General features: G+C 35.1%; 1 protein-coding gene and 1 pseudogene across 1 annotated transcript in view; both read left to right on the top strand.

Annotated features, from left to right (window-relative positions):
• GRID2 (glutamate ionotropic receptor delta type subunit 2) overlaps window positions 1-17,501 on the top strand; it is a 1,497,839-nt gene that overhangs the window by 499,588 nt on the left and 980,750 nt on the right. The gene's annotated exons all lie outside the window — the stretch shown is intronic.
• On the top strand, window positions 12,932-13,093 carry LOC133071958 (U2 spliceosomal RNA; annotated as a pseudogene).

Below are 17,501 nucleotides of genomic sequence, written 5' to 3'. Positions count from 1 at the left end.
GAAGTTGTCTTTAAAATATATATAGAGAGATTGTGTTTAAAATATAAACAAAGAGATGGAGGTGTCTCCAAAATTGAATAGTAATATTAGTCACCATCAGGTAGCTAAGATGTAGCCACAATATTAAAATTTCCTGGAATTCCTTGGATTTGTAATTAGTAGAAATACCTTGTGTAGTTACTTGTTCAAAATAATCACTCTCTGATGTAATTTTAAGAATAAACATAATGATGAATTTTATATTCTCTTAAAGATATTATAATTTTTGTTTGTTTGCCAAGATACTTTTTGGCAGAAGTGAGGAAGAGAAAAATAAATAGAAAAAAGGATTTCTTTAGTCCTATGTCAGTTAGTATTCCAACCAAAAAATAAAATTTTCTCTTTGAGCACTACCTTTAAAAATAAACTGTATTTAAGGCATCCTGTTAGAACTAATCTTTATTCTTCCTATATTGCTTATATCAGTTATAGGAACCATGTCACAAAAGAGATATTGCTGCTGTTTTGTTATTTTCAGTGTGTGTATGTGTATCTATCTGAGCTTTTTCAGTTCTTTTCATAGTTTGATATAAACCTCTGGTTGAATTTTTTTTTAATACTGTCAAATTCACAAAATAAGAGACAAGAAACAGTAGTTAACATAGATTTTTTGAATACTTTTTACGTACTTTAGTTTTGTAAAAAAGCTGTATCTAAAAACTCTAAATTGTAAATTGACATTTCAATACCTAATCATAGAAGCGTTTCTTATTTTGAAAATGACAGGTTTGGAACATATGATTTAAATATAACATTAGGGGTGTCAGAACTAGCAATGCCTTGCTAAAAATCCTAAGGTATTTAACAAATGCAAAAGTGTTTAAAGAATAGGGATTGGTGATTGTGAAATCTAAAAAGTAAAAAATAGAACAATTCTATACCAGTCAACTTAATCTATTCACTGTCCTGAAGCTTACTTCTTCTCTTAAATTCATGATATTATCCCACTTTAACTTCTTGTCTTTCATCTAAATATCTGTGGGCTGCTTGTCTCTTACATGTGACTTCCCTGCTTAAACCAGCTATTAACCTGGATCTCGGTTTTGATGTAGATAATAAATAAGATTAGAGATCCTCTTCTTTTTAGGTTGGACAGCTTTAGATAAGAAGAATTTAGAGACCAATACATTTATAACATATGCTTTGAAAATAGAAGGGTTTGAACAGTATTTTGTTCTAATGATTTCATAAGTTTATCTAAATACTTGACTAGCACTCAAGTTTTTTATAAGCTTTATATATTATATTAATTTTATGTTCATTTTGTCATTGACTTGGAAACACTCAAGGATACTAAATAAATGGAAAGAAAGGCACTGCGTAAATAAGATTAAAGTCAAACACTGGAAACTGTCCTGTGTAAAAAGGGCAAGATACAATGAAGATAAAGCATCAATATATAAATGTGAAAATGAAGGTGGATTTTAGGCTGCCAACACTGTTAAATGTGCATTATTTAAGAGTTTGAGTTGGAAAAAAAAAAGAAAAGCTGTTATGATGTTCAGTTCAGTTCAGTCCAGTCACTCATTCGTGTCCAACTCTTTGTGACCCCATGGACAGGAACATGCCAGGTTTCCCAGTTCATCACCAGCTCCTGGTACTTGCTCAAACTCATGCCCATTGAGTTGGTGATGCCAGCCAACCATCTCATCCTCTGTCATCCCCTTTTTTTCTTGCCCTCAATCTTTCCCAGCATCAGGGTCTTTTCTAATGAGTCAGTTCTTTGCATCCGCTGGCCAACGTATTGAAGCTTCAGCTTCAGCATCAGTCCTTCAAATGAATATTCAGGACTGATTTCTTTTAGGATTGACTGGTTGGATCTCCTTGCAGTCCAAGAGACTCTTAAAGAGTCTTCTCCAACACCACAGTTCAAAAGCATCAATTCCTCAGCACTCAGCTTTCATTATGGTCCAACTCTCACATCCATACATGACTACTGGAAAATCATAGATTTTACTGGACTGACCTTTGTTGGCAAAGTAATGTCTCTTCTTTTTAATATCTTGTCCGGGTTTGTCATAGTTTTTCTTCCAAGGAGCAAGCATCTTTTAATTTCATGGCTGCAGTCACCATCTGTAGTGGTTTGGAGCCCAAGAAAATAAAGTCATTTGTTGTTAACAATCAATATTATATACATTAAAAGACTGGAGAGTCTCTAGTTTTTTACACTTAAAATGGACCATAGTTGAATAATCTTGATGAGGGAATGGGGGAGGAGATCCCTATCACTCCTGCTGGATTTAAGCAAAAGCTTTTTTATTTTTGGAACTTATAAACAAGACACAAAGAATAGAACAGGGTAAGTTGTACTGGAAGTGCCACAAGAGAAAGAGAGGTGAGGAATTTTTTAATAGGTTGGACAGCATAGGCCTCATGCAGGTTATATATTAGCAAAATCTTGGAAGAGGTAGGGAGTCATCAATGTAAATATCTGAAGGAAGAGAATTTCAGGAGGACCGATTATCTAGTAAAAATCTCAATGGCAGGAGCATGCCTGATGTGGGCCAGACAGCAAAGAGATAGGAACACATTGAGACAAGTGGAGATGAAATAGAGGTAATAGTGAATAGATCATTTAAAGTCTTAGAGTTAACTGTAAAAGTTTTGGATTTTATTCTGAGTGAAATGGGAAGATGTAGGGTGTGGACATAAGAGATGTATAATCCTTACATTTTGGCTATCTCATAGGATAGAGCAGAAGAGGGGAGCAAAGTTGCAAGAAGTGAAAATGATTAGGAGGTATTACCATCATCCTGGTTAGACATGGTGATTCTGTGCATAGTAACAGCAGTAGAGGGGTGAGTGGTGCTTGGATTCTGAATATCTTTTGGAGAGACAGTCATCAGGGTTCTTGCTCTGATAAATCTGTGGTATCAACACTGAGCATCATTTTTCTTCTACGTTTTTACTAATTCTTGTGTGCAACTTTATATGTCATTGTTCTCTTAATTTTAATTTTCTGATTAAAAGTAAGATTGAATATTTTTATATATTTATCAAATATTTATATCCTTTAAATGTCTATTTAGAATATTTATTTATATCTACCTTCACATACCTATTTTGAACATTCAGCATTTTTTTACACTTTGGTTGTTTCTCTTATTTCTTGGGTTATTTGATTTTTTAAACTGAACTTTAGTATTTGTTTATATATTATTTGATTTTTAATTGCACTGTGCAAGATGTGGGGTCTTAGTTCCCCAACTGGGGATCCAACCCATGCCCCCTCCAATGGAAGCTTAGAATCTTAACCACAGGACAGCCAGAGAAGTCCCTGTATATATTTTAAAACAAATTGTTTGTCAGTTGTATATGTCACACATGACTTCTCCCAGATATTGGATTCTCTTCAATTCATTATTAGGTAAAGAATAGCAGAGTTTTTTTTTTTTTTCTTGGAATACATTTTAAAGCTGTTTATATTAAATTCATCCTGTAGCAAATAGTTACAGTTTTTAAAGTTTTTAGATGTCTTTATTATGCCCTTAATTTTAAAACAGCATCTTACAGGATTCACAATTCTAGATCTGCAGTTGCTTTCTCTAAGCACTAAGAAGATATTGTTTGTTTTCCAGCTTCTAACATAAATTGAAAAATCTAGTGTAAAATTAATTGTATTTCTTTTGTAATCAACCTTTCTTACCCTTTCCTTCACATTTGCTGTTATAAAATATACTCTTTATCTTTGGTGTTCTGCAGCTGCGCGAGGACGTGTCTAGTAGCGCTCTGCTTTTACTCCTACGGGTTCGTGTACATAGTGCTTTGATATCAGTGTTTTCAGGTCTTCTGTTAGTTGTGTACATTTCTGAAATCTGTTCAAATACGAACTGTTCTTTATTCAGTCCCTTTGGGCTGTCAGTTAGACATGCGTTATTTTATTCTCTTTTCCATACATATTCTTTCTCTTTCATATTTTGCATTGACTTGTCTTCTGTTCTGTCTTTGCCTAATCTTCCATTTCACTATTTCTATATTCTCTTAGATCTACTCTACTATTTACCCATTCATTTAGATTTTTACAGTATTTTTCATTTCTAAAAGTTCTATTGATTATTTTATGTGTAATCATTTTATAAATACTTTCTAGTTCTTGCAAATTTTTCTATACTCTAAATCTTTAAACCTTTTGATTAGAGTTACACTATTTTCTACAATTAGTAGTTAGTTTAAAGTACTTCTGACTAAACTTTTTGGTGGTGTTTTCCTATTTGTTATCATAAATGTTCACTTATGTCCTTGAATGTTTGCAGTTTTGACTGTATACTCACAGTTGTTCATAGACTGAACTTATTATGAGGAATGTCAGCAGCATAATTAGGAATCCTGTTATTCAGAGCAGCCTTGTGTTTTCTTCTGCTGAAGCTAAGGGGTACTACCAGGCTGAGATTATCACCGGGTTCCTGCTAAATTCAGAAGACTCAAATGGGAATCACTGATTTCTAGTGGGACCTCGGCTTAATCTCTGCATTTCTTTTTATTATTAGCATTTTCCCCTAAGCAAACTAGATTTGATACTTGCCAAATGCTGTTAGATTTATCTCACTTTGTTTATTTTCATGTAATTTTATAGCTCTTAGAGAGTTACCATAGAGTATTTCATTGGTGAGCATTTTGGTTTGCTTTTGCTGTTGTCATTATTTTTATGTTAAGCTCATCAGTGCATTAAAAAGGGTATAGCAAATAATAATAATAATAATAAAGAGGGTATAGCAGTTTAGGTAGAAACTGATTGCTTTTTTAAGTAAAATATCTCTTCAGATTTCTTAACCTGTGATATAACTGGGGGGTAAAATGGCTTTGTCCTCAGAAATATACTGAATCAACAACAAATGTAGAAGTGCTCTAAAATAACTCTCCTCTTTGTAAATCCTATGTTGTTTTCATTTAGAGGCATCTAAAGATAAGGGCTTCCCTGGTGGCTCAGATGGCAAAGCATCTGTCTGCAATGCAGGAGACCCGGGTTCGATCCCTGGGTTGGGAATATCCCCTGGAGAAGGAAATGGCAACCCACTCCAGTATTCTTGCCTGGAAAATCCCATGGACATCTAAGTCTTATAGGCTATGACGTCCATGGGGTGACTACGACGTCCATGGGGTCACAGAGTCGTCATGACTGAGTGACTTCACAAAGATAAGGAGAGGCATGTAGGAGACAGACTGCCTGGGTTTGAATCTTGTTTCCACTACTTAAGACATGATACTTGAGCAAGTTTCTTTTATTCTCAATGGTCTAGTTTACTCATTTGTATAATAGGGAAAATAATAGTATCTGTCTTATGTGTTTCTTGTGAGAACAAAATGTCTTATATTGAAATTGCTTAGGGTAATGCTGATGATATTCAATAAATGTTGGTTATGAGTATCATCAGACAGAAAAAATGATCACTGAATTGCTAATTAATATTTAATAGCCTACTAATGAGATACCTCAAATTAAAAAGATAATACACTTTTCTTTCTAAATTAGTGATAAATTAATGGGTTATGGAGTCCAAATTCAGCCCTAGCACTTCCCACCAGGGTTACCTTAACAAGTTATTTAAAGTATCAAATCTCAGTTTTCATACTACAAGATAAGGAAAATAGAAAAAAACTTTCTGATGGGGCTGCTGTGATCATTTAAAAATAATTTATGTAAAATTAATGTAAAACATCTGAGTACATAAAATAAATGTCAATTTTAATGATTAACTTTACTAAAAACTATCAGCTAAATTTCAGTTAAGTTCAGTTCAGTCACTCAGTTCTGTCTGACTCTTTGCGACCCCGTGGACTGCAGCACGACCCCATGGACTGCAGCTAAATTTCACATGCTACTAAATTTTATGTATTAAATAAAGAACTATATGGTATTCACTTCTAGGTATGCTTTCTTCCTTGTTAGCAGCTGTGGTTAACTAATAATCCCTTTCAGAAAGGCATGACAGTAATATGCACAAATACAAGGGGAGAAAGTAGTATTTAACTAGTGGTATAGCTTCTATATTTTCATGATCATAATGAAAGTGCTAGACTGTTGTTGAAGTGATACAATTGTAGGAGATTCTAGATACAATAGGTAGTGCACTGAGACAAATAGTTCCTTGATGAGGCAGGATTCTATAGGCAGTGTTAGCTCCATGGTTTTAACCCCACTAGATAGCATATCACTGACCCCAAGACATGAAACTCCTATGGGCATTTGTCTAAATTAAATTGTAGTTGAAGAGTTTCTTTAGAGTGGAGCTTTACATAGCATTTGTTGTGATCAGCACAGAAATGAGAAATATAAATTTATATTTATATATATGAGAAATATATATATATATTGTTAAATAAACTCCAGACTGCCTTCTTTCTATAACAATGATATTTTTATGCCAATATTTTTGCCTTCTGTGACCTGTGGCTATGAGATGGAGGCTATCCAAGACACTTGGTGACCAAGAGTCTCTTTCTACTTGGAGACTGAAAATAGGTCCCTGCATTTCTTCAGCATCATGCATTTACTGTATAACATTAAACTCTTCCCTGAACACATTATGGTTTAATTACTTACGTACAATATCATAGTATACCAGTTATATAAGAACTCAAGGGGATCTCCAGCATGATATTAAAATCATCCCTAAGTTTATGTGGCATTCACAGCTATTCAGAATGGATGCTGTAGTTGGCAATTGCTTCTTCCCATCACTGTCACTCTGATGTCTTGTGTTAAGTGTTGTCCTTGAATAGTTTAGAGTGTATTTGACTGCCAGGTTCCTGGGAACCAAGAAGGAAGGTTATTATCAAGAAGGAGAAAAAAAAAGTGCTTACCTTCTTCCCTGCTTCCCAAATTGAATAATATGCATTTTGGGAGGAAAAGAAATTGTTTGCACTGAACTGTAGATCCACGAAATTCTTAGTGATATGATCTTAAAAGCATATGTGTTTTAAGGTAGTTGAAAACATGAGTGCATATTTGTGACACCACACTATACAAATATAATCTGTTCACATGTTTACTGTTTCTGTTTCTTCTTCTATATAATGAGGAGTGATTGAGGAGAATAGAATATAAAAAGTTTTGACATTTGCTTTGTTCTGAGTGTGTATACCATGCTTAGTGAGTATAAGTAATGGTCTTTGGTCTGTAAAGCTGAAAACGTCCCAAAATTTTTAAATTACCCATGGGTAATTCATAACATTCATTTTTTTTGTTATTTTACTCGTACTTTCTTAATATCCTTGGAAATAACTTAGTAAATTTCTTTTTTTTTGACTCTCCCTTTATTTTCCTACCCCTTTCTTAACCGAGCTTTCTTATTTTGCAAAGGATAAATTGATTCTGTGTTCATTCCTTCAGTTGTTTCTGTACCTAGTCAGTGCCAGAGATGAGCAAAAGTCCGTTTTCTTGATTTCAAATTTTGGATATTTTCCAGTTTTTTACCCCATGCTACATTGCTTGTCACTTTCATATTTTAAAGTTATAGCTTGTTTGATTTTTCACCTAAAATGTTTACTTTTATACCTGATTTTTAATTTCAAATAAAGCATCTCTTCCTTAAGTATACCTGAGTATCTGCTTCGCTAATTAAAATAATTTATGGTTGACTTGTGAATGCCTTTAGCCAGTCTAAGCCACTTATCCTGAATTTGTGACATTATTTAATTGTTTTTAGAATCATTAATGAAAATATATTTCTATTAGTGCAGGTTATTACTAAGCTGACAATTTGCTTTTCTTATTTCTTGATCACTCTGACCATCACTCTCCCACTTCTACCCTTGGCTGCTTTTCTATGGTGAAAGTCTTAAGCATGAAAACAGAATTTGTTAGATTAAGTCTTGATTAAAATACAGCAAAACAAAGGCAACTTTAAGATGAGTTTTCTGCAGAGAGCAAGGAGCTTGTAGACTTTAAAGACAAATGGAGCAGGTAAATTGAAAACTTAGTTGATAACTGTTCAGTTTCTTGGGAAGTAGAGGGATGCTTTCTTGTTTTTTTTTTTTTTTTTTTTTTTTTTAATTTTAGCAGAGATGAGGATGTAAGGGTAGCTAGACTGGAGTATTAGATTAAAGGACTTCGTATGAAAAATTAGAGTTCATAGGAGAGGTAAGGAGGAACGATAATGGGATGAGTTCTTGTCTGACTCAGTGGGAAGCATTTCTTCGGATACAAAGCATATGCAACCCGTTTTGGAACTAGATACCAACTACTCTCTTCCTCTTGCAGATTTATGGACTACCTCCCTCCAGTTTTAAATCCATGAAACAGAGGATTAGGTTTGGATAGGAAAACACCAAAAAAGAGTCTCCTTGTCAATAGCCTGCAGGTTTAGGTAGGTGGAATAGTTTCTCACTTATAACCATATAACAAATATAACAGATTTAATAAATAAATTTAATAACTGTACAATAAATTTAATAACCATATAACAAATTTAATAAATTAAATACATAAATTGATTTATCCTCATTGATAAATAGTGAGCCTAGTTGACTCCCCAAACTCCCAAACATTACCAAAAGGGGAAAAAAAAACAACAAAACTTTGCCTCAAGGTGAAATAAATGTTGTCCCAGAAGTAATCTGGTAAGTAGAGAAAAAAATAAGAAAAAAAAAAAAAAGAAATACAAAAATGAAGAAACAGAGTCTTCTGTATTCTGATATGTCCAACCATTATCATCTACATTTAAGTTTCAAAGCTCTTAAGGTGAAACGATTGAATCTAAAATAGCTATTGAGGTCAAGAGTGCAGCACTTTATGGATTTCTTCCTGCCTTCCTTTTTAAATAGTTATTTTGATGGAGAAGGTAGTATGTGTCCTTGAATTTAGCCTTTAAAAGTCTTGGATCAAAGAAGACATATAACAATTTAGATATTTTAAAAAACATTTCTTTTGTAAAAGTGCTCATTATTTTGCATCAGAACCATATATTTGAGACACTACTTCCTATATTTTAAGAATTTCTACCTAGATATTTTGATATTTCAACCTAGATATTTTGACTTCAGACATCATCATACTTAAGTGAAAATAAGTCATAATTTTTAGATCTTGCCTAATATCTAATTGGGCTTGCCTAATATCTAATTACTGCAATTTATTTTTATGCAGACTTCAGTGACAATTGTATCTGGTGAGCTATTAAAATGTGTAAATCAAAAAGGCTTATATCAAGAAGTACTGGAAAAAAACGACAGGCAAACATGTAACATTTCTAAATGTGACTCTAGATTTGAATGCTGTTGGTATTAAAGTCAATCAGGATTTTGCCTTGGGATGTCTTCTTACTATTATTATTAATGTGCAGGAATTAAAGGGACCGCTGCCAGAAGCCTGGGATTAAGTTACATACATACGTTCCCTAGGAGACCGTTGGGCTTCCCTGGTAGCTCTGCTGGTAAAGAATCCACCTGCAATGCAGGAGACAATGGTTTGATTCCTCGGTGGGGAAGTTCCCCTGGAGAAGGGATAGGTCACCCACTCCAGTATTCTTGGACTTCCCTAGTGGCTCAGATGGTAAACAATCTGCCCACAGTGTGGGAGACCTGGGTTCAATCCCTGGGTTGGGAATATCCCCTGGAGGGCGTGACAACCCACTCCAACATTCTTGCCTGGAGAATCCCCAAGGAAAGAGGAGCCTGGTAGACTCTTTAGGGTCAGAAAGAGTTGGATAAGACTGAGCAGCTAAACACAGCACAGCACAGCAAGAGACCCTTAGAGATGATTTTGAAGAACAAAGGATTGCCTTTGAAAGATCACTTTGTTCTCATAGATCCCTCCCTGTCAATATTTACACTCATCAGAAGGAAGTCTCTCATACTTAAATCCTGATTAATCAAATGTTACACATAATGTTGTAGTACTCACAGTGAGCTTCTTACTAGGTGTATGGGAATACTGTTCCCACCCATAGATGCAGGACTGAAAAGTCGGTTTTCTCCTTTTTGGTACTTGGTCTATAGCTAGCACCATATGAGGTTTCCAAGTCAACAAGGAGTATGCAACTTGCATGACCATGAATTAACAGATAAAAGTTAAAATGTACATTTAACAATATTTTATAAATGTTTGCTCAAGTTGCCATAACAAAATATCACACACTGGGAGGCTTAAATAACAGATACTTTTTTTTTCCCACCTTCTTCAAAACTTGAAATTCAAGATTAATGTCATTAGGTCTGTGGTCTTCTAGGGGCTCTTTCATAACTTGCAGATCGTCACCTTCTTGAAGTGGTCTCAGGTGTCTTTTTCTATGTGAGTGTATATCCCCGATGTCTCTGTCTCCAGATTTCTTCTTAGAAGGGCACCTGTCAGATTGGATTAGGATCTACTTTAATGGGCCATTTTAACTTGCTTCTAAATACAGTCACATTCAGCGATACTGGAAGTTGGGACTTCAACATAAGAATTTTAGGGGAACATGGTTCAGCCTGAAACAATAAAATATTTCCCAACAGACCAGTCATATTTTTCTGTTATATGCTATTAAATAACCTCCAATTCTCTTTATCCTTAAGCAAAATTGTATTTAAACATTTACACACTTAGCTTCTTAATGCTTATTATGCTTGAACAAACATATTTTTACTCTATCCCTAGCACCTTGCATTAAAGAATCCACCTGCCAGTGCAGGAGATACAGGAGATGTGGGTTCAATCCCTACATTGGGAAGATCCCCTGGAGGAGGAAGTGGTAACCCAGTCCAGTATTATTGCCTGAGAAATCTCATGGCCAGAAGAGCCTGGTGGGCTATAGTCCATGGGGTCACATGAGTTGGACAAAACTCAGTGACTCAACACACACACACACAGAACTTTGCATATGCCTTGCACATAGCAAGAATTCAATAAATATTACAGTTGAATGAGCATATTATAATTTCTATAATTAACATAAACTTTATTTGCCTTATTTATTTAACAGTCTTTCCTCATATGCCATATTATATGAACTTCAAATAAGACGCTCTTGTGGCTAGGCTGGTGAAGAATCTGCCCACAGTGCAGGAGACCTGGGTTCTATCCCTGGGTTTAGAAGATCCTCTGGACAAGGGAAAGGCTACCCACTCCAGTATTCTGCCCTGGAGATTTCCAAGGGGATCGCAAAGAGTCAGACATGACTGAGCGACTTTCACATATACACAACACAGAGGAATATCCCATTTTATATATAAAGAAAGAAGAATACTCAATAACTTACCTTGAGCAAGGCAGTTAAGGATATCTGTGAATTAGATAACTGAGCCCAAGTCTCTGACTCTGGGGCTTCCCAGATGGCTCAAGTGGTAAAGAACTCACCCGCCAGTCCAGGAGACATAACAGACTCAAGTCGATCCCTGGGCCAGGAGGATCCCCTGAAGGAGGGCATGCTTTAAGCCACTCCAGTATTCTTACTGGAATTCTTACTGGAGTGGCTTAAAGTACCTGGAGAATCCCATGGAGAGAGGAGCCTGGCGGGCTGAAGTCCATAGGGTCGCAAAGAGTTGTACATGACTTAAGTGGCTTGAGGCACACTGTGACTCCTTAGACCATACTTTTTTCTAAACCAGAATTTATAAATTCTACAGGTATACTCACTAGACGAAGGAAGTGGCAACTGACTCCCATATTCTTGCCTGGGAAATCCCATGGATAGAGGAGCCTGGTGGGCTGCAGCCCATGGGGTTGCAAAGAGTCAGACATGACTGAAATTGAATGACGTCTTGTTTGTACTAACTAGGCAGCTGATATAGCAAAGGAAATGTCAGTAAGAAAGACAACAAAAATAATATAAAAAAAATTAACAAAAAAAACATATTTAAAAAGGAAGAAACACAGATAACATACTTAGTGAAGCAACCTAAGAAAGTATCAGTGGAATGAAAAATAAAAGTAATGGAGCAAGGAAGTAAAGTTATAAATGAACAATTGTTGTGAATTTATGCACCATGCTAAAATAATAGTGGATGCAAATGGGAACTACAGTAGCATATGTTTCAATGAGGAGGGCATATCAGTTGTGGGAAAAGTTTACATGGGTATGGTTTAGAAATATAGTAAAGGAATTTTATATTGCCACCATTTATAGAATTAGTGTCATAATCACTTGATATAAGCATCCATAAACTAAGTATTAGGTGTGATGGGACGAGTATGTCACCTTCAATATGGAACAGGAGAGAAAAAAGACCAGAAACACATGAAACCAGATCAGTTGTTTCTGGTACACTCCAACGTGAAACTTGGGTTACTATAGGTCAGATTTAGATACAGATTGTTTCCCAAATGTTTCCCATAAATAATAACATGATGGTTAAATTCCTAGGTTGATATCTTAAAATGCAGAAAAATGGTTTAGGTCTGAATAATGTGCTTGATTACTTAGACTCCCTTAACTTTGGTTTCCTTATGTGGAAACAAGGAAAACCACAGTTCCCACCTTGAATGGTTGTTGCATTGGTTAAAATACATATTGCACACAAAATTCCTAGCCTTCACCTGATTGTTATTATTATTATATGAATATGCAAATAAGCATTTTTCTTCTAATGCATTATCTGTAACTGCATTGCAATGTTTCTATTTCATGCAACATTGTGTCTTTGAGAAATACTGTGCCATGTCAGTCCCAGGAGCAGAGCTCCTGAGAAATGTACATAGCACACAATGTTTCATTTGATTCTTGGGAATATTTCCTATGGAACCATATCTTTGACAGTCTCTTATCTTGTGGACAACTCCTGGATTTGTAATGCATCTTGTTTTAAATTTAACATATGTTCGTAACATTATGTGCAGTTTATTGTGTATTAACCATATGGATAATGTTTTGTTATTTTCTAATGCAAGTAATTGATCTCTACAGTAATCTCTAAGCAAAATGTTTCTGCTTCTCTCTTCAATTCTTGAAATCCCACTTTGGTTTGAAAATTGCATTTAATCGCTTCTCAGCCTTTTGGCTAAGATCAAGTGTAAAATTTGTATTTAAATATTTAAAACCTATATTTTGCCATACAGATTTTTATTTTAAAACACTTATTATTTGGTTTTCATAGTCAAGATTTAAACTTGGGCACTCGGTCTCCATGGTCCATGCCAAACATGTATACAGTGAAAACCATCTTGTCTCTTTTAGTGCTGCATAATGCATTAATTTTTATTAATTTTTATACTGTCAAATATGCCAGTGTTTTCATTATAGTTTCTGTTTTACCTGTCTTGTTCCAAGGTTAAAATTTTCCTGTTTTTCTTCTAGTTATATTAGAGTTGTGCTCTTTAAAAAAAAAAAAAAATAGTTTTTAGAGTAGTTTTACGTCATGGCAAAATGGAAGTGAAAGTACAGAGTTCCCATATACCCACTCATCTCACACAGGTGCAGCCTCCCCGCACATCATTTCCTGCCAGAGTGGTGCAGTTGGTACAGTTAGTGAATCTACACTGACAAAACCCATATTTCACGTTAGGGTTCATTCTTGGTATTGTACGTTCTAGGGGTTTTAACAAAAGTAAGACAAAGGTGCATTGATCACATAGTATCATGTAGTGTCTCAATGTCCTAAAATGTTCCTGTGTTCATGCAATTCATCCTTGCTTCTCCGCTACCCCTGGCTAGTTGTGATTTTTATGTTATAAAATCTTTACCCTGTCTGGGATGGCATCATAATCATTGTTCTTGCCAGAAAATTCAATGGTGTTCTTTTAGGTGAGTAGTCCATTGAAACAATACAATTTATTATGTAGGTAATCTGATATCTGTTGCATTGAAAAAGTAAAATTTTCACATTAGGTTCTCAGTATATTACTTGGATCTATTTTTGAGTTCCCTGTTGTCTCCTACATCTATTTTTTATTCTTCTGAAAATGCCCTGCTGTTTTGGTTATAGTGCCTTTAAAGTAAGTTTTTGAATCTAGAGAAAAGACCTCCATAGTATTCTCCATTTGTAGTTTTAGCATTCTTTCCTCATTTGTGTTACCAAAAGAACATCACACACACAAATGCACACACAAAGTAATTGATATTTTGTTTGGAATTGCTTTGAAACTAAACATCACTTTTGGAGCATAGGTATTTAGATCTTTCTGCTCTAACATTTTTGGGTATGGCTACCAACATGAATAAGATTTAATCCTGATTCTACTTTTTAATATATATATGTAGGATAATACATATACACCATATGCATAGGTTTATACACCTATATACTATATTCATACAAATGCCATATTTCCATTTTGTATGTAGTATCTATGTTTTGGAAGAGTTATTTGAATGTTAGATGTAAATATCATATCATCATAAAAAATGAAAGTTACCTTCCATTTTTTCTTTTTCAATATTTATGTAGCTTGTTTCCTTGAGTTGTTGGGTATGCTAAAATTTCTTAAGTAATCATTAAAATCTAACATTCTTATGTTTGTCGTGATTTTTTTGGCAAAGTATTTAGTATTTTGAAATTTAACATGAATTTTGTATAAGATTTTAAAAATACATAATTTTTTTTAAGCTTTAAAAATCTCTTTCAGAGTTGATTAAAATTATGGATAGCAACATCTTTTAACAGGAGAGTATAGCATTCAATATGAAACTCTCTCTACAGGGTTCTCTCTTTCTAGATTCCAGTCCTTCAGACCTGAGGGTAACCATACCTGAGGGCACTGAACTGTGCTTTGTGTTTTTTATTATACCTGCTCATAATTTTAAAGTATCCCTTCCTTATATTTCAGTATTTGTACCATCTGTACCACTTGAGTTTATCATTTAATTTTTGCTTGGCCATTGACTGATGTAGCTGATTCTCCTTGTATGTAGGCCTGGCTCTTGGGGTCTATTAGTGGATTATCAGGCAAGAGAAAATAAAGTTGCATTGAGCACAATGAATAGAATCCCAGGCTGTGTTGAAATATGAAGGAAGGAAAACAAGTATTATTCTGTTTGCTCTAGGTCAAGATATGGAGGAGAAGCTTCAGTATGGCACATAATTCCTCTCCTGTGTTACAAAGCAGAGTAGAGGAGAAATCCCCGTATGTTGAAGGCATCCATCTGTGTGGTATATCTTGTTGCTGACCCCCAATTTTGGCCACTCTGAGATTGAAGGTATTTACTTTTGGCTCTGCTAGAGGAGCAGTCCTCCTGAGAGTGTTTCCTGTAGAGCCTGTCCCTACCTTCTCTTTCTAAAACCTTAACTCTCAGTTGTATCCAGAATCTTCTCCAGGTTTCAGTGGTAATCCATGGTTAGCAAAGGCAACAAGTCAGAACATGACCATGTAACCTGACAATACGCAATTTCCATGCACTCATTTGATGACAGAGAAAAAATGTAATGTTTTCTGATATGACAAGCAGATAACACAAGATATCGTGTGTGGGTAAATAAAAACAGCAGATGTCTTCTTCAGCTCATTATCTGCTTTGGGGGTCATTGCCCGGCTACTGACTCTGTCATCACAGGCTCCTTCATTCCATTGGGAACAGGTTAGAAATAGAGCCTCAGAATGTTTCTAAATCAATAGACGTGGTAATATTGCTGCATAGAAAGTGAAAGTGAAAATTGCTCATTAGTGTCGGACTCTTTGCGACCCTGTGGACTCGTCCATGGAATTCTCCAGGCCAGAATACTGGAGTGTGGGTAGCCTTTCCTTTCTTCAGGTGATCTTTCCAACCCAGGGATCAAACCCAGGTCTCCTGCATTGCAGGTGGATTCTTTACCAATTGAGCTATCAGGGAAGCCCTTATTGCTGCATATTTCTGTGCTGTTAATATGTAAAAGCTTGTATGAACCCAAGAGATACCTTACACAGAATAATTCAAGTAAAAGAAAACACAAGATTTCCCTTAAAGATTGAAGAGAGCATAGAATGACTTATTATGGCCATCTGTTTTAAAGGTATTAGTTGACAAAGAAATATCAGGGCCTTTTAAAGAGACTTTCTGCCTTGAAAGATGCTCTGAGTTGTTGATTAAGTCTTCTTAATATAGTGGCATTTTCCCCTGCAAAATGTAAGGGAGAGAAGAGCAAAACAAAGAATTGGTGGCTGTTAAATAAAGCTGACATTTTATTTCTGTTTGTAAAGTGAGAATTAAAATTTGGGGGAATTCAATATCACTTTGTAATCAAAATAATATGATGCAGTTCAAGGGTATTCTTAGAGTGCCTGCTAGATACTACACATGCTTTGTTATAATACCACAGAGTTTTAACACATATGAATAAAATCCTAATAATAGATGTAGTGGTAAACATAGCAAATATGCAGAAAGAAGTACATTATTTGATGTCATTTTTTAAATCTTTTTTTAACAGTTGATGCTCTTACTGATAGTAAATAACACATATGACATAAGAAAAAAAAGTTGTATCTCCAGTATTTCAGATATCTTTCCCACCAGCCCCTGTCTTTCCTTCCATAATGACTTTTCCTCTGTCTTGTGTTAAAGTCAGTGAAAAAACTTTCAGAGCGTTTTGTGTTTTACTCTCATCTAAAACTCAATCACGTGTGTTAGTCTTGTTAAGTTGGCATGTATGAAAAGAAAATAGTTACTTTTTTTCATCTAATGCTAAAAAATGTACAGCACTAGGGTCTTGGTGTTTCATTTCTTAGGGATGTTATAGCAAAGTAACACAAACTAAGTGGATGAAACAAGAAAAATTGACTCTCAGTTTGGGAGCAAGAAGTATGAAATCAGGTGCCCACAGGGCTATCCACTCTTAAGCCTCTGGAGATGGATTCTTCTTTTCCTTTCCATCTTCTGGAAGCCCCAGGCATTGCTTGGCTGGGAGCAGCATCACTCAGTCACTGCCTCTGTCCTCTCATGGCTGTCTTTCTTGTGTCTATGTCTTCATGGCTACCTTCCTCCCTGTACATTTATATTTAACTTTCCCTCTTTCTATAAGGAGAGGAACGAAATTTGATGAGGATCTACCATGACAATCTCAACCTAACTTGGTAGCATCTGCGAAGATCTTGTTTCCAAAAGACCACATTTGTAGGCACAAGGGTTAGGTGTTCAGTATACCCTCTTGGGGGAGATAACATAACTCATAATACTTTGTTTATTTGCAGGTCATATGGGAAAAAGTCTATTACTCTATTTTTATATAACATTTTTCAGAATACCTTTGGTTTGGACATAAAAAATTCTTACATAAGCACAAAATAGTTCCAGTTGTAAGGATTACAGGTATAACAGATACCTGTATCATTTTTCTAGATTCCACATGTAAACAATATTATACGATGCTCTTTTCTCTTTCGGACTTACTTCATTCTGTATGACAAGTGAACTTATTTGCAAAGCAGAAATAGAGACATATAGAGGGGAAAAAAAAGTATGAACACCAAGGGAGGAAAGAGGGAATAAGTTCCGAGACTGGGATTGACATATATACGCTACAGTACTATGGATAAAATAGATAACTAATGAGAAGCTATCCTATAACATAGGGGACTCTGCTCAACACTCAGTGGTGGTCTAAGTGGGAAGGAGATCCAAGAAAGAAGGAATATATAT

Source organism: Dama dama, chromosome 17 (assembly GCF_033118175.1).
Source record: "Dama dama isolate Ldn47 chromosome 17, ASM3311817v1, whole genome shotgun sequence".
In the NCBI taxonomy this organism is placed as follows: Eukaryota; Metazoa; Chordata; class Mammalia; order Artiodactyla; family Cervidae; genus Dama; species Dama dama.
The sequence above is the reverse complement of the archived record's forward strand: the minus strand, read 5'-3'. Positions and strand labels throughout refer to the sequence as shown.